This window comes from Columba livia, chromosome 1 (genome assembly GCF_036013475.1).
Source record: "Columba livia isolate bColLiv1 breed racing homer chromosome 1, bColLiv1.pat.W.v2, whole genome shotgun sequence".
Classification (NCBI taxonomy): domain Eukaryota; kingdom Metazoa; phylum Chordata; class Aves; order Columbiformes; family Columbidae; genus Columba; species Columba livia.
In genome coordinates this window covers 120,235,375-120,260,044 of record NC_088602.1, presented here as the reverse complement: position 1 = coordinate 120,260,044, position 24,670 = coordinate 120,235,375, and positions in this window count along the sequence as shown.

The window sequence follows — 24,670 nt, the reverse complement described above, 5'->3', positions numbered from 1 at the left end:
AGTCAAGTCGGATAGGCTTCCTCAGATCTGCAGTTTTAAAGTTTGTCAGCACCAGCCTTGGAAAGGCATGCACCTTTAGTACGCTTGTTCGTGTTTTTCTGCCAGACAGATATGCCATTTCTAGGCTGTCCTGACCGGATAAATGCTTATTGCAACGTGGGATGTGCACATTTTACACAGTAGTTACCTTTCCATTTTAGCAAATAGATAGATCAGTCCTTACAGCTCTGTCTCAAGGCGTTAGGTATTTCCTTATCCCTTCCCAGTGATTCCTCATCTATGTTCTCTTGTGAATTCTTCCTCCTAGGTCACACTCCCTTCTTTCTCCTCAAGCATCAAATTCATTTGTATAATGCCAAATTTGTGTGGCATAAATCAGCTAAACCAACCCAAGCTTTTACCAGAAGACTAATGCCTTTGCACCTGAGTTTGGAGGGAGGAACAATTTGCCCATCTACCACCTTGTATCATGAAGATATTCTCAACCTATATAGAAATATCACACTCTTTAATGCAGAGGTGAGTTGGTCTTGTGCTAAAACTGCACATAACTGCCTTAGAAAAAACTCTTCAATGACTCACTGTTGTGCTCTGTACTGTAGTTATCCAGGTACTTGAAGATGTAGTTGATAATGACTGGTCCCCAAAAATGATAGTGCTGAATTCATTGTCATGAATATCAGTTGAAAGTCATTAAACCAAATAATTTTGTCTTGTCAATCTTTGTGTTTTTAAGTTAATGAAGACACTGAAAAATAGTATAGCATTCAGAGGTAAATTGCAAGAATGAATCAAAATTTGGAAAAATGATGTGCAGTTAGACACTAAAAAGGACATTATGAAGAAACTCAATGACCTATTGTAAATACCTCTGCTGGAACATGATAAAATAATGGAAAATACATACTGAGAATCAAAGACTTGTTACAACTCATGGAATTCAAATGGATGTGACTAGAAAGTACAATTAGTGCAATTAACATAAATTCATTTCCAAGGGATATAGATATATTGTCATTCTTTTGGAAGTACTTCCTAGCTGCAGCACAAATTCTCAGGCTCTGCCTGAGACCTGTGAAATTCTGTCAGCAGAGCAATGAAGGATGTCAGGTTCGGTGTCCTTTTGCATGGTCCCATTTTAATCCATTGGTCTTCATGTTTTCCTGGTTTTAGTCTGTCAGTACAACTGTACACAGGGAAAAATAACTAAATTTTCAAGTCTGGGGTAGTGAGACTTCTGGATATTCATTCTTTGAGAGAATATTGTTCTATCAGTGTCCATTTCACTCCAAGATTTAGGAGATTTAATAGAGAAGATGATTTACAAGGAGAACTATTCCTACAGTAAAACCAGTTTGCTCTAAATACTCACCAGAGTCAGGAATGATTATGAAAAAAAAATGATGTATTTTAAACTTCTTCTAAGTCATAAGCAGAAGATAGGCAAGTGGTTTTTGACTGCCAGAAGAAACATGGATGTGCATGTAAGTCTGCAGCTAGCAGGAACATAGGAGAGGAATAAAATAGCCCTGCAGATACCAAGGTGAGAGAAGAAGGTGAGGAGAAGGTCCTCCAGTCACTGGCACAGAGATTCCCCTGCAGTCCATGGAGGACCATGCTGGAGCAGATATCCACACTGCAGCCCATGGAAAACCCCATGCTGCAGCAGGTGGATGTGCCCTTTACCTGGACTCTGTCCTGTTGAAGAGGGGGATTGAGAGAGCAGCCAGGTGGGCATCCAGCAGTCAGCCAAGGTTTACCCAACACATTCAGCTAGTACTTTCAAGTTCTGCCTATGGATGCCTTTTACTGTAGGGCATTGCAACCTATACAATTTCTACAGATATAGTAAAAATAATTGCAATTATCAGTTTTTTCTACACCTTTACATTTTCCTGTTAGTTCAGTGTGTTAAGCCAAATCACAGCAAAGAGACCTTTAGAAAAAAGCTTAGTAGGATCAATTTGTCCTTGCAGTATACCTCTTAATTTTAGCGAGCTTCCCAATTCCCTCACATTATGCTACATGGTTGCTGTGTTTAATTATGGCCATTAATATATTTCTCAGTATGAAACACACTTGTGACTTTTACCTTAGACACTAATAAGTTGAGTCTGATAGCAGGAAAAAGAAAAACCCCGAACACTGATATCATTAAGGTTAATAACCCAGTAGTTTACCAAAGAATCTCCATTCTCTAATTTGAATAGATTATCTAAATAGTTTTGTTACAGGTTGCTAACTAAATCAAGCCTATTGTTTCACAGTAATCCAGAGAATGACTTTGCTGTTCTATTTATGAATGCAAAACATCTGTACACTTCAAAACTCGTTTGTGATTCCTATAACTTTGTTAGGTAAATTATAAATGTACAAAATATTGAAAATAAAGGTGAATCCAGAGAGAAGGAGTCCAAGGATATAAATGAATCTTTACAATTAAGAGGAACAGAGCTCCCAGCTAGCCAGTTCCTTCAGATGAATTCAATTTAGACTTGAACTCAATTTAGACCCCCTCTTACTGCAAAAATTCTTGCAACCCTGAATTTGGTGTAGAATTAATTTTGCACTGGCATGGGAAAGCAGGTAAATATAAGGATTTTTGAAATATTCAGATCTTTTTACTTAAAAGTTAAAATAAGCCTGAGGCCAGGATAAGGCAGTGGGGAAGGGGGAGGACCTGAAAGCCTAGAAGTAGGGGAGAGGCTCATGGAGCAAGTGGCCTCACAGTGAGAATATCTGGATCCACCAGCATTTGCATGCTTCTGGGTTAGCACGTACGGGGAAATTACCTGCCTTTAGGGAACAGACAAAAAGTAAACTTATGTGTGGGGGAAGTCAGGTGGTGAGAGAGTTTTCGGGGAAGATAGGGCAAAAGAGGATGGAAGTGACATGGGTTGAGCAGTAGGGCCACAGAAATCTCTAATCACTCTCCATATGAATAAGCCACTCCTTTCATTGGATATTTCTTGTAAAACTTGGGCAAGTCCTGTACAAGAGGAGAAGGTAATGGGAGGGAGGTGAACAGAGAAGGGAAGACAGCAGCGGCAGGCGAGATATGGCCATCCCAAGGGCACTGATGGGCTGCTGCTGGAGTTGATGCAAGGAAATACCCTTCTGGTTTCTTGTTACAGTGCCTTCTCCTTTCCTCAGAAACTAATTCTCAGGTAGCTCTTAGAGATGTCAAATGCTGGCTGTAGCCTCAATGTCTCTGAAGGTGCAAAGTCACGTGTGTTAAAATTCAGTAGCTGAGGCTACTGTCAGAAAAAAAGAAAAAAGAACAAACCAAACCAACCAAACAAACAAAACACAACACAAAAAAACAGCACTTGAGTTCATGGGCTATGTAATAAGCAGTACTGTAGCCCCCTTAAAACCATCCTTGTAAAAAATAGGTCTTAATTATGCTCTGCTCACTGGATTTTACAATGGACTCATCTGATAGACCTCTCACTAGGCTGCAGCAGCTTTACTCTGTTTATGAAAACATTTCCTACTGGGAGTGCATGTGAAAACTGACGGCATTTAATGAAGGGTCTCTAGCAACCTTGGAACAACGGAGTCTTTGTCTGCTTTAGATCACATTACACCACCTTCTTTATCTCGTTTCCATTTGCATCAGGGATACACCAGACTGAAGAGTGACCTACTTTCCTTGCAATATTTGCCTTGCTTTTAATTATAGCAATTATAGTGCCCTGATCACTGGCGTAGTCCCCAGAATGTTGACGTTTTTTCTTACTGTTATTGTTATATAGATTACACAGACTCTTTGCCAGCATGTTGCCCTCCAATTATCCAACTGGAGATGTTGCCTGTGCCACACACAAGCAGGGAGCTTTGTGCGGGGGATCTTTGAAGATTTCTCAGGAGGCTGTTGTGCAGAAATTGTTCTGCATAGCCTCCTTCAGGGGACGGGTATGGCTGCATGTTGCTCCTAAACACCCGCTTCTTTCTTATACTGTTCCTCCCTCACTTTCATTGCAGCCTTTTTAGCAAAGGGTATAAAGCAGATAGAGCAGCCTGGAAACCATCACATGAGTGGCACATCTCTCAGCCTATGTATTACAGAACAATTTTTAAATTGTTTTTAGATAAACGCACTGGGAAGTTTTTTCTTTACAAAGTTATTTTATATATTTTTATTAATGAGCTTACTGTTTTTTCTCTCTTTATTAACTCATTTAACCTGATAACTAACTTAGGCTAATTATATCATTATTCAACAATCTGGAACAATTTGTGTGCAGTTCAAAAGATTGGGAGGGTGAACCAAATGGAACATGGTAAAGCATAGTATGTAACACCAGAGAAGAAAGGAGAGATGCTCTTCTGCTTCATATGTTGACCCAACACTTCCTGGTTTCAGAGTAATGAATATTTTGGCTTATAAAAACAGATAGTAGTAAAGATTACTTTTGCCAGAAACATACTAAAGAGGCAAAATATTCTTATATCACAAATGTCATAGGAGTGATTGCATGGCTTGATTAACAGGAATCCATTTCAAGAACTTTCCTCTAGTAGCAAATGGCATTGTTACTTCATTAGAGCCCTCATGTTTCCCCAGTCTCAGTCCTTGCACCTGCTCTGTCTAGAATCCTTATTAAAGGATCTCAATTTAACAATGTGCCAGATGCTTTTTGCTGAGACCTGGATGAGATCTGTGTTGTGTTCTGGTCTGGACAACCACAAAGCCACTGGTGAGTCCAGACACAAAGGGTGCTGCTAGTCACTGTCAGATTTTACAGGGACCTTTTCTTATTGTCCTCTGAAGGAGATTACATATGTGTGTGAAAATCCTTGGTGTCCTACTTCAACAATATTACTCAGCAATAAATAGTTAACTGAGAATGTTTTGATATTTCCAAATGTAATTGAAAGATGCAGTAATCAGGATCACTAGTACCTCTGCACTGTCTAATAGTTTAGTTCCCCAGTTCACCCCTGGGTAAAGTGATCCCATAATTCAGGAGTGTCAAACTCCTTTTCACCAAGGGCCACATCAGCCTTGCTATTGCCTTCAAAGGGCCAAATGTAATTTCAGGACTGTATAAATGTAGGAGTAGTTATATTTATACAGTCCTAAAATTACATTTGGCCCTTTGAAGGCAACCGTGATGCTGATGTGGCCCCTAGTGAAAATGAGTTTGACACCCCTGCCATAAATGCTTATGCTGCAGAAATGTTAATTTCCTTATGAGAACTCTTGGAATTATCTGATGCCTTCCCATTAATAAAAGCAAATGAAAAAAACTCCTGGGTTTGCTTCTGGGGAAGTCCAGTCCAGGGACTGCTCTCAGTGGGCAGCAGGGAATAGTCAGTCCCAGGCTTGGGTCCCTCTGCCCAACCTACTTCAACCCTACCATAGCAATTTTTGCACCTCCAAATACCCACCTGCCCTCATACCATGCCACAGGACATACATTGCATACCCAGTATTTCATGCTATTAAAATATCATCCTGATGGGCTGAAACACAGCCCATGTTATTCTAGAAATTTGCATCTGTAATAAACTGCACATAAAAAAATCCCTGTGTCTCATGGCTAAAATGAGACCCTGTAGAGCCTGGGAGTGACCCTGGACTATGTGCTTTACAACATGGACCCGACTGCTCTTCTCTGGAGGTGACCTCAAGGCACTTTGCTCTAAGTTGCTCCACGCCACTTGGCCAGGAGATAATTTCTGAGAGTAAATGAATTTTGTAGGGTAGGTGCAGCCAACAAGGAGTCCCAGCTGTAACCCTGCCCCTGTGCCAGTTCTAATTCTTACGCAAGATGAACAGACCCTGTTTGTATAATGCTACTCTTGTTCTGGCAGCCCCTGGGACAGATCTCAGGTGCACCAAAATATCTTGCTTCGGGAAGGTGGATGGCCTAAAACTGACAGGTCAGGTAGAGCTCGGTACCTGCTGACAACCCTTCAGGTCCTTCCTTAAGGGATGTCCATGGACACTCTCACCCCTTACCCACAAGTGTCCAAGATTTCCAAGGGAGATGGAGGGGCAGTTGTGGTTAATATGAGCTGGCCCACCAAATCATCTGGTTTTATGACTTGCCAGATTTTTACCCCTTCTCCCTTCCTTTCGTCTTAATTTGTTCTTATTGCTATTAATGCATGCACATTTCTTTACATGTACATGCCATGCAATATTTCCACCCACCGCTGCACTGGCACAGCCAGTCCCTTGGTTTTTAAGTAGCAATGTTATATAATAAACATTCAAATTCCATGAACACGGCAGGAGGCTCCTGACAGTTGTAATTATATTTCACAAGGCACGAAGTTCTCATTGTGCTCTGCTTGTGATTTTTTTTTTTTTTTAAGCTGGAATGGCAATTTTTTTGATTGATTTCACCCATTTAAGCCAAGGAGGTGTATTCCTTTGGGGTGCATGAAAGGCTGACCGCCTATGTAGACATAAACAGAGTGTGGGGATTAAAAGGGGATTGAGAGGGCATGACTCTCTGTAAATATAGTACAACAAACATCAAGGTGCTTAGGTAGTGTCACAAGACACATATACAAAATGGGGATTAATTCTGTTTCTATTACAGCTTTATTGCCAGAAAACAAAACCATTGTAGATACAGAACCCACTGTTACCTCTACACATCAACTAACTGTAAAAATGCAATGAAAGTAATTGACATAGCAGAGGTTTTTTGTGTTATTAAATATTAAAATGGTCAGAAATCTAAATTCTTAAATCTCCATCTATATATACACATTTGGCCTGGTTTAAGTAGTGTGTATCAGTTTTCAATTTAATGGTAATTTCCCTTTCCTTAACTTAATATGTTTATGAGTTATTTAAGCACAGCAGGAGTAAATAACTCTGAAGACAGTGCACGTCTTACTTCAGTTTCATTAATCCAGTATAAATTTAGCTCATGTTTGAAATACTACCATGCTCATTTTGGAAAAACCTTATGTATTTGAGTAGATAGGCCAATCTTTCCTTTATTTATGGATATGATTTCATTTGCTATTAAAATAGTTATTTAAGACAAGTACCAGTAGCCAGACATGCGTGACAATGTTATTTAAGATGAGGACATTTCAAAGAGACAGGAAAAGTCTGAACTATGGCTCTGGCCCTTTCATCCCAGGAACACTCTTTTGTGGTAGATCTTTTTATTTCTGCCCCTTAATGTCAAACTTCACCATTGCCAGAGCCCCTGCTTCTCACCTGTTTTACCCCCATGGGCTCACCTGGGCTTGACAGGTCTAAGTTCTCATCATAAAAAGAGAAACTTGTTTCAAAATAGTGCATTATTTACTCAAAGGCAGAGGGAGGGTGTTAAACAGTGTTGCTTTTGTATTTCTCTGCAATTTAGGGAGTTCTGCTTGGTTCAAATCCAAGTTCCCTGTCCCCAGCTAGAAGAGGTAGGAAACCCCTGGAGTCACACATCAATGTTTCTCTGTCAATGACACCTCTGACTGCTGCTGCCCACACACTGGTCTTTTTCACTAGACCAGAAAATCTGACAGATTAGGGAATCCCCCTCTAACTCCAGGCATTGGCCCAGAGAGAGAAGAAAACTTTGCTAGCTTTGGCTGGGCTAGCTGATCAGCTCTCATTTAACAGCTATATTGTAAACAATATTTGATAACATTCTTCCGGATTGTACTTCATCTCAGTTATTATTTTACCTTTTTTTTTTTTTTTTTCCCTCTCTCAAACTCTAAGAGACTCCTATTATTTCACTTTGTGCTTTGTACTTTTATAAATGTAATAAATTGCTCTCAGTTGGCACAAGAGTTCTGGAAGAAGTGGGAGGAAAAATAAAGGGATGAGAGCTGGGACAGTCATGAACACAGCCTGAGAATGCTGGACAGCTTTAGCTCAGCATGCAACCAGAAAATACATCCCTTGATTGATGTGACACCCAAAAAGCAGAGAACAGTGTAGATTCTGAAGTGTCTTTCAAAGGGAAAGTACTATCTACTGAAAACCTTTGGAGAGCCAGACCTAAGAATTGCTTTAGACACAGCTGTCTAACTTAATTTTGACAAGAGAGCATCCCAAGACAATTCAAAGAGGCTTGTAGCATCTTGTTCCTTCCTCATTCCTTCTGAAGTTTTAATGGATTCTTCAAAAAAGGAATGAAACTATGGGAAAGGAGACGGAAGGTTTCATTTCCAAATTACTTAATGTGTTCTTGTCCACATATTTTTTAGCTCTGGCCTGGCTTTGTGACTTTGCTATAACAAATGATCTGCAGGCTATTTGACACTTGTGGGATGTGTCAGCTCCATCTTGAAAACCATCCTCAAGTGTGCTTTCCTACCTGAATCAAAGATGAACTTTCTCCATGGCAGATTTCCACTTCAATGGCACAATATCTTCCATTTGGCATCCAATGATCCTGCTACTCTTCCTGCATGGTGGGACTGGAGAAGAGAGAGGTGAAGAGGTCTGCCAGGGATGGCAGTGGTTTGAGTCAAGCCTTTCAAGTTCCAGTGTTTTTTAAGAGACCGAAGTGTTTATCCAAACAAGGTTTTTCCAAGCTGCCTCCCCACTGTGTGCAATGTTTTCTTCCAGTCAGTTGCTGCTGGCATAAGATTGTCAAATGGTACCCAATTTCTATAAGCCCGCTTTTTCTAAGACCTCAGTGTTGGCAGATGGTTTGAAGAACTACAGATAATATGTAGCTAAAAAGAACCTGAAATGGTATGGGTTGCTGTAAAAATTTTATTGCAAGTTTGAGATGGTCGCATTACTCATTAGTAACATTTCTTAGGCCAGTAACAGGAAAACTTATATAGCCCTTCACATCATCATATAATGCCTGTTCCTACAGGTTTTAAAAACAGGCATTAAAATCCAGTAAGGCCAGAATTTTTGTCATTTTTTTATCTTCTTCATTTCTTCAATATTTTGGAGCCCTGACTAAGAGCAGGCAAGGGATCATCACCACTGTAATATGAAGTTACATCTGAAAATGATGAATGCAGGGCCACTTTCTGGGAAATAAAGATGTTCCTAGTGCTTTTGATGGGAACATACACTGTGACATAAGTAAATCTTGACTAAAAATAAGAGATTCTCTCTCTCCAGACAGGGTTTGAAATAAGTCATGGAAAGTACCTTTTTATGTCTGGCTATCTTCTCCCCTTTCATATGAATGGTACATTTATTGACATTGGTCAATTTCTACATTCTTCATACCTCTGCATCAACTCCTATAGTAAATAAGGGAGCAATATAATTGTTCAGAGGAAACATTAACAATTTAAAAGTTTTTCAATGCAGATATTGTGAAGGCAGGGGATTTCTCTCTGGCAGAGTGATAAATATTGAGATTAGATTAGGAAGGCAGACTGATAGAGCTTCAGTTCACACTTCTTGCAGCCCAAATCCCTTCATCCAATTTGCTCTCATCATCAACTCTGTTTGTAAATGAAGAAGCCACATACCTCCATATTTATAGGTCAGAGTTGCAGGTCTATTTAGTGATATTATGAATGCTGTAAATCAAGTCATATCATAACCTATAAAGGAGACCAACGGTATAACAATAAAACCAGAGAGAATTTATTGCCATGTAGCAAAAAATATTTTAGATTATTTTTTTCTCTCATCTAGAATGGATGTGTTGAGAGAGCAGAAGAAGTACAATTAACATCCTCAGATGAAGTAGAGCCTTCTGTGGGCAGCCAGGAGTGATGAGAGGAACCATCGGTGTGATTCATTTTGACCATTTATTTTTTCCCTGTCTATCTGGTAAACCTGCCCTGGAAATAAACAGTGCAGTTACATCCAGTTTTGCTAGAGGACATGGAAGGAAAACAGAGACAAAAGACCAGAGAGCCAAGCACTCCCGTGCTGCAGTATAAACCCTTTGGAATAGTTTCTTATAAGTCCTTTAGCAGATGACTATGAGCTCCTGTTTCAGGCCATTTGGTTTTGCTCCCTGTCTCTGAACTGTGACCACATGCTCTGACCTACAGGGTCACTGACAGTAACATGACCTACTTGATTCAAAGGAAAACTTAACAAGTTAAAATGGTCTGATTGACACCTCCCTTTCCAGATAGGGGTTTGTGGAGAAAGGGGGCTGGCTGACTTCAGGTGTCTACTGAAAACTCCTTTACAAAGCTCCTCAGGAGGAAACAACTCGCTGCAAAAATATGGCTGGTGCCTGAAACAGGACCATTTTTCCAAGCTACCTACCCACTGTGTGCAATGTTTTCTTCCAGTCAGTAGCTGCTGGAGAATTTTCACTTCCAGCCACCTTTGGAAGTTGACATAAGTATGTGTAAGGCAAGCATCTGGCCCAGTCATTTTTGTCTGAGGTAAAACACTACATCTTAATTATAATTTACACTGCCTGGATTTCTGGGCCACTTTTATTGTTAGGGCTCCTGATTTCAAGTTTGGCTTCCAGTGTCAACATTCGCTGCTGGCAACAGTCATGAAATGTTAGGAGGGACAGCTATATGATACTTTTTCCCAGACATAGCGTCACCTCAAACCTTCCTATCACTTCATGGACAGCTATGTAGTAGCATACCTATGTCTCACTGAAAACTATACAAAACTGAGAGCCTTGGGAATCCCATCATTGTTTCTGCAGCAGTATTTTATTTTTTTAGAACCAACCCTCTTCCTATTTTTTTTGCATTCACTTCATACAATGGGATTCAATTGTCAAGGGCAAGGTAGTGCTTATTTTACCCGGAAGAGTAATAGTTGTTGCAGTTAGAAACCTACTATGCCTGGAAAGGACAAAAACTGAAACTTTGCTTCTGGATTATTTGGAGTAATTATTTAAATTAATTCATTTTGGTGGGTTTGGACTCTACATTTTTTAATACTAAATGCTGCTGGCTGTGGTTAGTTTCAGAGCATGTTGAAGTCTGGGAACACTTAAACATCAGACTTGTTTGTTGAATGGCGAAGCCAAGCTGGAGGTTGTCATCCTGAGTGTTCACAGTGGAATCATGAGACATTGTGGTTTTAAAAAAGAAACACAAAGCTGGTGAAGTTTAGCTACATGTGTGCAAGTGGTGTGTGTTCTTTCTTTAAATAAGCAATGTATTGCATATTAAATATGAGGTACTGAGTGGCCTTTAAGGCAGGGAGTCTTCTGTTTCTCAACTGGATTTCATAGTTATTTATATGTAATATATAGAAAGATCACTTAAATTGAAATTCATGTCTGACTAAAAATGGAAATTGTTTGTTTGTGAAATACAACTTTGCAATAAGACATGCTGTGTGGTTATAGCGGAACTTTATTTTGAGTGCTCAGCTAGCACATTTGAAAGATCCTTGAACTTTGTTGCAGACCTTGTCAGCATTGAGCCAAAAAATACGTCACAAGCTATTGAAAGTTTCATTCTTTGTTCTTAGTACATTCTTGCATTCCTTGGGAACAGTTCTGTATTTTGAATACATTCAGCTTTGATTATCTGTGTAACTGAATGTAAACTTGGAGGTGCAAACAAACAGGAAAATTAAATGTTTAGGGTGACACGAGGTGAAACTAATGAATTTTAAACAAAAGAAGAGGCAAGACAAATCAAAATTTTCAACAGTGAGTTCTCCTAAAGCACAGAATTTTCTCCCTAGTGAGCCTGGGATGGCTGAAGACATCCTAAACTTGGCTGGACATGTGTATATCAATGTCATACTGTCTCAAATGTACCTAAGTAGTCAAGATCTTTCTCTTCTGTGCACACTGTTATTTACAAAGAAGGAATTGTCTGAGTATTAAACCTCTGATAGCAAAACTGGAAGATATTTCTGGCAGGAACTGGAAGGTATTGTGTGCCAATTAACAGAAGCTGATACTGAGACCGAATGTCGATGATCTCCACAAACAGTGTGGGCCCTGGGAAGGAGTGGACACTCACTGAGTTAGCAGATGACACCATGCTGGAGGGAGAGCTTGATGTGCTGGTAGGAAGAGTTGCCATTCACGAGAATCTCCATAGGATGGAAGAAAGGGCTGAAAGAAGCCATGAAATTCAACAAATTAAAATACAAAATCCCACACCTGGGACAGGAAAACTCTGTGCAACAATGTAGGGAGGGGATGAGGGACTAAGGAGAAGCTTTGCCCAAAAAGACCCAAGGGAACCTGGTATACAACAGGCTGAACATGAGTCAGCATTGTGACGGTGAAGACTACCACAGGCTGGGCTGTATTATAATAGCAAGAATATAGCCTGTCAGTATTCTTTCCCTTCTACTTGGCATATGTGAGGGTGTGTGGGGGATACTATCTCCAGATTTTGGCTTACCCATGCAGGAAGGACATCAATAAGCAGAAGGGGGTTTGTGGAGGACCGTTGTGATGGCACATGGTGAGCAGTGAGACACTGGCATGGATGTTTTAGGGAATACAAACAACAGAAGAGTCCACACAAGTTTTTATAGAAAAATAATTTTCTTGCAGAAAGACACAATATTAAAATCTATAGGAGATACAAAAACCTAAAAGTATTAACAAAGACATCATCAAGTAACAATTGAAGATGCTTTCTTTCCTTACAGCTAACAGCCATATTCAGAAATTTTCCTTTTTCTATTAAATAACTGATGATTCTGAAAGTATTGAAATCCTCTGTTTCTCTTAAAACCATGCTGAAATTGTAAAACTTTGCAAGGAAATAAGAACACGAGTGTTGCCAAACTACATTAAAATGTCATGTACTACTGGCAAACGCAGCCAGTAGTGACATTTGAGTCTATATCAGCATGAGCTTTGCCTTTCCCAGAATGAACTGTGAAATGCTTCTGCTGACTCCACCAGAGCTCTGGGGCCCAGGCATGTTTCCCAGTCCTGGATGGGGTTTTCTGACCCCAGGACATGTGAATAAGATCCAGGGTCTTGAAGCTCCCCAGGTTTATTGAGCTTGGGATTTCATTAGGTGGAGCCCAGGTGTGGGGACATGGAAAGACAGGGGCATGATCCTGCAGGTCCCCCAGTCTGTAGGACTCCCCAAGACCACCAACAAATGAGTACCCTCTGGAGCATGTAAGGAGGTAAGGGCAGTCACTGCCAATTATTCCTTTCTCCGGTATAAAAAAAGCAAAATTATCACTCAGGTTAGCAGAGAATTTGAACACAACAAATTCCTGCATGCATTTACATCTGAGGAGAGCGTGACAGGTATTTAAATGCAGACTAGGGCCATTTGGGCAATTGATACACTATTTCATACATGAACATTATTCCATTTTTTTGTGTGTTTGCAAAGAACTGTATGAAAGAAATAGCAAAACATAAACCATTAACAAGTAATTTGATTAAAATTTACAGGCCATTAAAGGGTTACAGGTCAAAGTTCTAGATTCCAGTAATATCTGAACAAAAGGTAGAGAGTTTTGTTTTACTGATATGCCAGTACTACTATAATAGGCAAACTAAAATAATGAAGTCAGGCAGACATTAGACCTGCAGTACTGATGGTCATAGCTGGCCTCACGATGAAAGAGTACAAAATCTTATTGAGTTTCATGACTCTTTCAACAATTCTATCATTATCCATTTATTGGCCACAGTTAAAGGCTTCAGCAGAATTCAGCACACTTCTACTGCAGATTATATAAAAAATGAAATTATAAGGAGCAGTAAATATTCAGAATTATATAAAAACTATGAGATTTAGAACTCACTAAAATATTGTAGTAAACTGCTTGCAGGATTTCTCATACTTTGTGTTCCAGCAGTTCTCTGAACCGACGTCTGAAATAGCTAAATTAAAAATGATAGAATTAAAAACACCATAAGACTTACGTTAGTATTTGGACATTTTGCCCTGATGTTTGGACTTACTGCACTGGTCTAATTAGCTATCTAACAGAAATTTCCGCACTTTAGGAAAGGGAGCACTTCATAAGAAACAAGCAAGAAGTTTGCGTGCACACTTATGAAGTACTGCAAACATGGCTGGAAATTAATCTATGCATTCTTCCAATGCCCCTGCAAATGATATCTGTTCATACTACAGCCTTGAAACCTTTAAATTTGCCATGTACTTCACCTGAATGAGTACCTCTTTTCATAACTATTGACTTATTCATTTCCCATATGTATTATTTTTAAAAGATCAGTATCAGAGAAACATATAACATTACTTCAAGCAGAACAACATTTTTCTGTTAAGGGATGACTCTACAGTAACAATCTTAGTTCGACTGGAAGATAAGACAATACATGGCTTAAGTTTTTAGCAATTTCCTAATTTTTTTTTTCTTAATTGTCGTGCAGCATTCTTTCACTTCTAATGTCTTTGCCTACCAGCACTATACTCTAGCATACACTTGTTTTACTTCTGTTATGTCCTCATTTGACACTTATCAATACTCTTTTATCATTCAGTTTTGATTCTCATTGACTTATGAGATTTCTGATATACTTCAAGATGCCAAAGGTTCCCAGTTTTTACTGAAGATGATCTTACATGTATAGCCCCTGTCTGTGGTGAGCATTCCCTGGAGAGAGATGTTTCAGGCAATTGGAAGGCTCAACATCAGGACATGTAAATGTTTAAATTATGGCTTGCAGATCAATGACAAGAAATAGGACATCTATTTCTGGTAACATTGTAGATTTATAGTTATGAGTCAAGGCTAATGCAAGGTGAACTCCTCCCTTTATGATCATTGCCACAAATGCATTAGCTCATCCATGAATTTAAAAATCGACCTCCAGACAGTTAGTTGGCAATTTGGCACCTTGCTTTGATTGTATACAATTTCATAAAAGAACATCCAGCACTAATTCAATAGTAATATTCTTTCTGCCTTTCAGGAATGATTTATTCATTTGGATATGATGCCTAAATCACATTTTCTTGAGGAAGAGTATTTACTTTGTTTGCAGTTTATCGTATTACTTCTCAAGGACAAAACAAAAGTAAAATTCTTCCTAATGATTATTAGGTTGAATGTAAGTATGTCCTGAGTGATGGTCATCCGTACAGAAAACCCAAATCTCTGACAGGTGGGTGGGAGGGCAGTTGTTGCACCATGCCTTCTGATACTTCACAACCTACTTCATCTGGAAGCTAATATCCCAACTATAATCGGTATAAAAGAGACAGGGGTCTTGAACACCAGCACTGCAGACCCCAAAGGGTTCACCAGGTCTTTGTGCTGCCTCATTCTTGCAACTGTAGCATGAGCATCTCAGCACTTCTCAGGAATCAACAGGCAAGGGGTTTTGCCTTGCCTGTGTTGAGCTCCCTTTTACTGCTATACTCCCTTTTACTGCTGTACTCCCTTTTACTGCTGTACTGTCACAGCTGTTGTGTACCAGCAAAACAGGCTTGGGTTTGTCTAACTCCTTCGATAAGAAGCTGCCCCAGCAACACTGACATGCAGAAATGTATTGCACTGTATTTCTTTACAGTGGATCCCATCCCTACGCTCGTCATAAGGAAAAGGCTTTCCATTCCTCATCATTCCCTGCAATGGTGATGTAAGGCATGACTTACTATTACTTACAATGTTTTAATGTAGAATGTTTTATGTATGATAGGGTACAACTAAGAATTTAGCCTATCATTGCACTTATATTTTTGCATTAACAATATGCTTATTGCTACTTTTAACTCATGTAATGGAAGTGTTTAAGTTTTGGAGACTCCCTACATAACTGATATTTCAGATTAATCATCTGCTTAGTTATTAATCCTCTTGGCTTACTCTTTCTGGTTGGGATTTTCATTGGGTTCAGCCACTTGCTGCCTAAATCCTGTGGAAACTCATGACTGCATGGCTATTGCCGCTAGGACTAGTATGAGCTAACATTCATTCTTATTATGCTTTTTAGCCATAACCCTGATGGATGTATCATGGAGAGCATTTCAAAGTGGAATTCTCTGAAGAAGATGGGTACCTGTCCTACTAAGGAGATTGTGCAGCTGTAGGTTTAAGATGCAAACATATCTATAGCTGTGGATTTCACATCTATGCAGAGAGTGCTCAGCTCTCCCGTCATTATTGGGTCTGTTTAGCCATCTGGACCTGAAACAACCAGCTGCACCTGCAGGTATACTTCATGAGAAAGGGTATCTTCTTGGACTTAGTTCTCTCCCTTTGTTTCCACGTCAGGCAGATAAGTAGCCCCACCAGTGAAAAAATAAAGCAAAAAATAGGCTAGCATTGATATCTGACTCCAGCAAATCAGCAGTCAGCACTGGATGATATAAGGTGGTCAAGCAGGCATGTTGTCATTTAAGCACAGGCAATGTTAGGTTTTCCAGAATAATAGTGCTCCAGAGGCCTGCTGAGGCTGTCACTGTGACACATGACTTGAGAGCCCAAGCTGTAAATATGTCAGATAGACATATTTATGCTCGTTGAGTAAGGCTTGATCAATCAAAGAACGGAGTTAACAGACATCAGTGTAATATGGCTGTCTAAATTTTTAGTGTCTCACAACGTTAAGGTGATTCAGCAATCTACTAGTTACAGTGTGAGCGACCTCAGGCTTTCCTTCCACTGGCTTCCACAGACAACCAGGAGAGTGTGCCCACCTGTCTTCCACTGAAGTTCAATAAGCATTTGATGGGAGGTTACCTGGCAAGTCAGCTTAGCTACCAATTCAGCTGGGTAACTAAACTAACAGTTTCAGAGTAGTGGTGGATCATGTTTAGCTGGAAGAGTAACAAGATATTACTGCTCACATGACTCTTTGAATGTCAGTCTGTTTGATGATGTTTTCACTACAGGGAAAGCAAAACACTGCAAGAGTTTTAGTCTGGAGCAAACTGCTATTTCTGCTGTTTTCACAGGGTTGGTACAGGGAGCTAGCAAGAGGACATCTGAAAGGATGCCACTTCTGGGACAGCAAGGCAATTCTTGTCCTGGAATTGAACTGTTGCTGTATATGTTCTCTTTCTCCAATGACTGCGTGTGAATAGAGAAAAACAAGAAGGTGTTCACCTGGGAGCACCTTTGTTTCCATGGTGCTCCTTTCTCACCAGTGCTGCTTATGTGTCAAGGTGGAAGAGAGTCCCATAAGGATGGTGATAGTGTTTCATTTGTATCAGCTGAAAGACAGATTCAAATCACAGATAATAATACTAACAAATTTCATACTACTAACTTTTTCAGAGAAGGATCATTGTAATTTTTTTTTTTTCCCTCATTAATTTTCATTCTTTTCATTTGACTGAAAATCTGTGTGGAATTTCCATCTTAAAGTTAAGGAGCATTGAAGATCCTTCTCTTTCCCCTTTCTGCTCTCTGCTATTTCTCAGGTAATCCTCTTTTACTCTGTAGCCTTACAGCATCCAAAGCCTCCCCCTCTCCATAACGTGCATAATAAATCTGTACTGTGCAAAACTTGACTGGGGATATGCGAAAGAGCGCTCAGACAGGAGAGCAAAGGAAGGCTGTGGTTCACCTCAAATTCGATTTATTACCTTAGCTAGGAATCTTATAAACTGTTTACATTTCCTTCTCCAAGAAAGTTCTTCTAAGACATTGCGCAACAGAAGATGGAGAACTTAGGTGCGAAAGCTTTGCAACAGAAATGCATTTGTGACACCCTGCCTTTGCCTTACAGTTCCACCAGCAAAAAGTAGAAAATGGACCAACACTATCAGATATATAATATCTTCAGATATTATAGAGTTAATAACTTGATTGCAGCTTCCACAGTTTTAAATCTATGACCAGCGTATTTCCATTCATAGTTCAGCTTTTTATTGGCAATGCCACTTCTATGGCCATGACCCTTTTGCCAGGCACAAAGGTGGCATCTTGGTCCTATCCACTTTCTAAGGCAGAACATTTTCCTGGGTCCCTTTGAGCACTCTCTTGAACTAATCTTGAGACTCCCATATGAAATTGCATCAAGCTTATTCCTTGCCTTTGGAAACTGTGGTAGAAGCTATGGAGGGCTTTTTGTCCCCAAAACACACCTCAGAAGTGTGAGATGAGTGATGGCAGTGAAGAGAACTCTTTTTTCAGAGAAAGGGAAGATTTGAGAGTGAAATGCCAGGGCTGACTTCAGACTTCAGAACTGCAAGCGTCTGTTCCTATGGCTTGTTATTGATTTTGTACCCTGATGCCCAAATGAATGAAGAATTCCCTTCTCCAAAACCTGTTGGAGAGTACCTTGAGCTGATTTCAGGAATAGCACCTTAAATTACACTCTGAATAGCCTCATGGTAAGGGTACACTAGGAATAATTCCAGCTCCCAGGCATTTACCATGTGCCAATGATGATCCAGATTTCCTAGAATACATCTTCTGTGTTAAAAGCTAACTGTAATGCTGAAAGCATTTATTCTCTGCAAATTTTGTTCAATTGTGTCTGCTTGGCATGGATGCTAAATGTCCAGCCTCCATAATCAAGCATTTGGTAAAATTGCAATCAAGTTATTTTAACCTAGAATAGGATTCAGTAGACTATAAAAATTACTCTTCTCCTAAAGCAGGGCCAAAGATGACACCATCTTTTATATTCAGGTAAAACTGCTGCTGAAATGAAAAGGAGTTTTACTTGTGTGAGAACTACAGTATATGCTCAGGCTCTGGCAAAATGGCACTACAGCTAGACTCCCAGTTTAAAAAAGTCACCTGTCTGAATGGGAACTAAAGATCAAGTTCCCAGGCCCCCACCTTATGTGGGATGCAAGAAGGCTATGCTGGATAACACTCTTCTCAAAATGTTTTAGCTTTTTTGTGAGATAACTCATCAAACACTAGTTTGTTATTAAATCATTTGACTCATTTCACTGGGGACTGCACTAATTCACAAATTGTGGCAGCTGCATTGTAGGATTTGCCCAGCTGCTACCACATACTGTATTTGAAAAGCCTCTGGCACGAATTGCACCGCTGTGTTCTTCTTCCTAAGAGCATTAGGTAGGCAAAACTAAAGTTTCTGTTTTAAGGAAAAAGTGCTAAACAATATTTTTACCCTCTCATGTATTCAAAGGTAAATCTTTCATATTCTGCCATTGGTTAGACTCTGAACATCCCAGTCAAGTCTAAAGATTTTAGAAATCTTCTCAAGCATTATACATTTGCTAATATCACTACTATTTGTAAGTAAAGTTTATTGTAAAAACCTGCATTGGATTGACAGTAGAAGTAAAATCTATTTCATAGATCACAAGTCTGTAACACAGAGAGTATTAGAGTTATCCTTTTAATGACTCACCTCAGTGCACTGCTTGGACCGAGACCTTATGTGTTGGAAGTCTTGCTACACAAAGAGGACAGGAACACGGAGCAGTTGGACAACTTCTTTTATAAGGTGGAGAATTGCTGTGTCATATGTCATCGTTTTAGTAGGTAAATTCACTGTCCTCCCGCAGCTTCATTTTCTTGCCTGTCATTTGTAGCTGATAACACATACGTGGACAAATCTCTTATCAGAAAATATCTCTAGATATTAATACTAGCAGGCTGTACTGCTGTAAAATCAAATGTCTGTCTAATCAACTGAAACTAATTAAATAGAACTTTTAAAATCTTATTGATTCAGCTTCAAAGTTCCCCCACTTTTGTAACAAGATAATGCTAAGCTTAACTTTTTATATAACTACAGAAAAAAAGTGCTTCCAAGAGCTATAATTAAGTCAAAATAAGAAAATCCAGGTAAACCTTCTTTTAAATTTTTTTTTTTTCCCTTCATTTTCAGAAGGCCATAAGGGCAAGTATAGATGGAGAAAAGCATTTTATTCTCCCTCAGAACACTTCATACCTAGAGTTCTGCCCACTGTTTGAAATAGTTTCATTGTAAAGCATGATTAGGTGGAGTCTGAAGTTGACACAACAGGCAATTTTATCCCCATTTTCCCTGGAATCAAAATCCATCTTCACCTTGATTGTAGCTGTTGTTTCTTGGGAAGTAACTAGTGAGGGATACTGCCAGGTGGCAGAGGGAACAGGGTCCTGACATTATAACAAACCCAGGACTCCCTATGACTGCAATACAGATTTGCTGGTTTGACAAGTCAACAGTCCAGAGGGCTCATCAGCAGAATGATGATTAAAATTTTTACAGAAATGTGTGTTACTACCTTAAAACTGGAGTCAATAGATAGAGACAGGATGTGAAACTTACGCACAGAAGGCCAGCTACTTGCTAGCTTGTGTAAACAGGGAAGCTCTGATGATAGTGGTGCAATAAAAGATGTAACTTCTGTATGGTGTCAGCAGAGCAGCAACTGGCTTAAGATGGCTTAAAAGATTGATTGTCTCCTCACCCTAATAAAGTTTTGCTTCATTCTGAGTGAAAGCAGTTCTGTGATTCTTGACTCTGATTGATTTCATGACTTTGTTTTCAGGGAGTTTACTTTTTCAAACAGCAAAAAGAGAAGAGAAACATCAAAGCATAGATCTCCACCACTTGCAGTTTTCAGAATACAAAAACTACAAAAAATATATGTATAACATATAAAAATATATAGTAAATAATATACTAATATAACACGATATATAACATAAAACATATAATGTATATCGTATACTCTGTTATATGATATATAATTGTATTATTTATCACATATTATACCTCTTGTATTTAATATATTAATAATGTGCTGGAAGGAATCCTTCAGCACATTTTAGGGCCAGACTCAACACGGAAAGAACCAAGTGAAATTCAGCCCAACATGCAAACAAGAGAAGCTGAAGTTTTTTTTTCTCTAGTATTTTCTTCAAGAGAGAAATGTTAGGAAAAGCTGATTTTGTTCTTAGAGAAAATCTTGTAGAAGGGATTAGTAACATTGTAGAAAACAAACAAACAAACCCCCCCTCATAGCAAAGAAAATCTTGTAGGAAAATTCTTGTAGCAGATTTATATGGTAAAGACAGGATGACATTCTAGCTGTGGGTGTTTATACATAGCATATCTTCTGGATGAGGGTGTGTGAGCAACACACAGAGTACCTGGGCAGCCGTACCTTCCTCTGCCTCTGAATTCATATGCCTGTGGGAGGGGGCTGCAACAATGGGGCTCCTTCTACACCTGATGGAAACAAGCTGGTTTCCCTGGAGGTGACCCAAAGCAAAAGCATAATATGGGCAATGTAAATTGTTTTCTGGAAAAAACCTATTTATCCTCTCTGGAGGAGACCGGACCCATGCACAGCTGAAAACAAAGGCACCTTGGCAGGCACATGCTTCCATAGCATGCTTCACAAGTGCTATGGCTCAATACAGTGGATGATTTAGGTGCTAAAAGAGGGGATTATAGAAAATGCAATGCAGAGAGTGTGCTCAGCGTGCTGAGGAGAGGTAAGAAACTTACATCAAACCCTCTGGGTTACAGGAACACATCTTGTTCTGCTTGGCATGCAGAGTGTCAAATCTCTTGTGCAGTTAAGTACTTAATACCTTTCTTTATAAAGTAAAAAAGTGGTCAGACTTTTCTTTCAAAGCCCTGACAATGCTGCAGAATGTTAGAATTTCTTTCATGCCTTTTTAAAAGTAAGACTGCATTTTTACTGATTCCTTTTTAAATCAACATTTACTGGATATTGGAGAATTTATTCCAAACTCAATCTGTGCTTTAAGGGAGATGAATGTTTCAAGGAATGCTCCAGCTTCTGTCTACTTTTTGTGCTGTGTAGACTAAAGGGACTCTTTTTTTTTTTAAGCCTTTCTGATTTATACAGTGTACTTACACACTCCTTAGAGTGAAGCCCAGGACACAAGTCCTCCCCCATACCAGATTGCTTTAACAATTGGCCTGTAGAGACATCCAACTGTTCAACTTGAGCATCAGTGATTCATTTTGTATGGTAGTGGAGGATCTACAGGGGGAAAGACAGACACTGCCCCCCCGCCCTCCCAAACTGGATGCCCCCAGCTGCCAGCTGGCAGAGCCCCAGGTCCACCCAGACATCCAGCTACCAAGCCCCTCACCTCCTCACCAGCCTGTACATGCCTGTGGTTGCATCCACGCACCTGCACCCACAGCCTGTGCACCCACAGCTTGTCCACCACCATTTCTCCAGTGCTAGCTCCATGGTCCCAGCCCCACAGACGGGCAGGTGCTCAGCCCTCCCGTGCATGGGGACAGGGGATGGGGAGCCCTTGCCCAGGAAAGCCATCAGGAACAGAGTTTAACAAGGAGAAAGGAGAGGTTGCACTGGCTGGCACAGGCATGGCTGGACACATGGACTGACTAGCAGACATTTACATGCCAGCAGCCCCCTCTGTTTTCCCATGTTTGTTCCTCCCTAATATCCCCTGATCCTACCCTTTCACAACCTTTGTGTCCTTCTTTAAACATCTCATCCAAAATTCTCCTCCCTGATACAGAGCCTTGTTCCTGCAGACAATCACCTCCCATCTGTTAAGTGACCCAGGCAGAGCCTCTCCCATGGACTCATCTTTGTGGGTCTCAGCCAGCTCTTGGGGGGGCTGCTCCTGGTGACACCCAGGAAGGGCCAGGGCAGGGAACTCCAATGGCACGCATGGGCTTAATGGAACGTCCCCCTTCACCCCGCAGATTGGGCCTCCCTGCTCCTATTACAATGTTGGTTTTTTTTTAATCTCACAACCTAACAAACTTTTGAGTAGACCCAGTAGATGGTGGAAGCTTGCCACGGCCATGTGTATTTTGGCAGGTCCTCAAGGAGCTTTATGCCTCATTAGTCTGCCCTCTGGAAGCAGGCAAGCAGGAACCTGGAGAATGAGACTCCTTCAAGGAGTGGGGAACATTTTGTGCATGCCAGTCATACACAGATGTTTGAGTTAGACCCTAGGGAGCAGCTAGCCCACTATGGTTTCCCTGGGCATCTGGACCAGTTTGGGATCCCTCTGGGTGCAGGAATGGGCAAAGTTTCACCAGAGCGAGGAGAATGCATGGGAACAGTGTGGACTACCAGAGCAAGAGAAAAAGGCTCCAGAAGAAGGCAGCAAAAGCACTAAAAAAATTATGGGTTTTATATAACTGAGAGAAAAAAAATAAGTCCTTGGGTGTTGTGAAAGCCTGCTTTCACAGGCAGGTTTTGATAACTTTTCAGTATTGATTAACCAGTTGCTGTGTTCAGTTGAAAAAAGCTTGTTTAGGAAGTCGCAGCATTGCAGCTTAGTAATGCCCAAAATACTATATTGCTATCAAGGCTGATTTAACACTGATGTGATCAATAGGATTCCTAAGGCTAGGAGTAGATAAGAAACATGGCTCATTACATGCTGCTCTAGTTCTCCAAGGGAAAGAGGAAAAACATGCAGCAGGGTGAAAGAAAAGGCACTTGGAAACTGTGGCATTCTGAAAATCAGGCAGATACTTTTGGCTTGCTTCAGTGAGTCACCTGAAGTGACATTTCTCTGAAACAGTGACAGAAAACTGAGAGACATTCCTTTCTATATCTGGCTTACTTAAGTGCACCCAGTGACTGGAACATCCTTTTTAGGCTGCTGTCAGTGCTTGCTGACTTTCCTTTTTCTCTCTCCCTCTCTATTTATTTAAGCCACCAAACACACAAAATCCAAGTTTTCTCTACAAAGCTAACTCTCTAAGCAATCCCATAACCTTTGGGAGTACCAACATAAACATCCCTTTTATACAGAACTGCTTCTGGATATTGTCTCGTAAATATTGCCTCCTGGTATGAAGCTTTAGAGTTAGACACAAAAGAGCACCTTGAGCCCTGAAAGAGGAATATGATGATGCTCACAAACTGCAGTGCAGCCCAGGCACTGAATGATATCTTACATGTGACTGTGTCATGCAAGGGGAGAGATGGAGATGCCAGAAGAAACACAGGGAGCAAGCTTTTTGTTGCCGGCCTGCAGTCAGCATGATCAGTGAGTGGTAGCCAGTAGGAAACACTAAGTAAAAAGATTAAATCTTGGTCCTCTCTTGGAGTTAGGTATCTTGGCCATTCCTGGTTGGAAAGCACAGACTCCTGAAGGCAGTTGCTGTATTATTTTACTTAAAGTGTCAAATGAGGTCAAGGAAGAGTATGTGGCAGATTCCCTTGGTTTTTCACAGTTTAAAAAGGGAGAACCTCTTTTCATACATCAGTTTAATAATTGAACTAGCAATGTATATAGCAGACTAATAGAGTGCTCAGAAAGAAATTGAGACCAATCAATTCCCTTTCCTCCCTGCCTGAAAGACTTCAGCTTCATGTCCCAGCAGCATGGTCAACCAGGAGTGACAGCATCACATTTCTGCATGTCCCTTCTTACTACAGTTTTGAATTTTTCTTGCCAGTGGCACCACTATGGTAAGGCAGATTTGAAAGGGCTCTTCCTTCTGTCTCTACCTCTAGTATTATCCAAGAATAACACATGTAGTCCTTACTTCTTCTTGCAACTGCTAGGCTCTGTGATGTTTTGAAGGCTAAAGTCTGGTTCTATGTTAGACAAGCAAAGATGATCAGGACAGCTTTGGTCTTCTGGTCTTTATCTGAGGATGCTGGCACTTCCTGCACAGGTCCAAGGATATGATAAGTTGACTGCAAAGCATTGAAGGGATTCACATGGCCAGAGTGTTCCCTTCTGGGTTGCAAGATTGCACCCAGCCTGTCATTGCAGTGATGAAGAGAGAACTTCAGATGGCTGCTGAGTGATTTATTTTGAAGTGTTCATTTATATATTCCTATCTGGCACATACATCATTGACAGTCATATTTCATGGTGATAGGAAAGACACTGTGAGTAATTATCTCAACCAGGCACTCCTTTCCTCCTTTTAGAGAAAAGATGAAGAGTTCTAAAGCA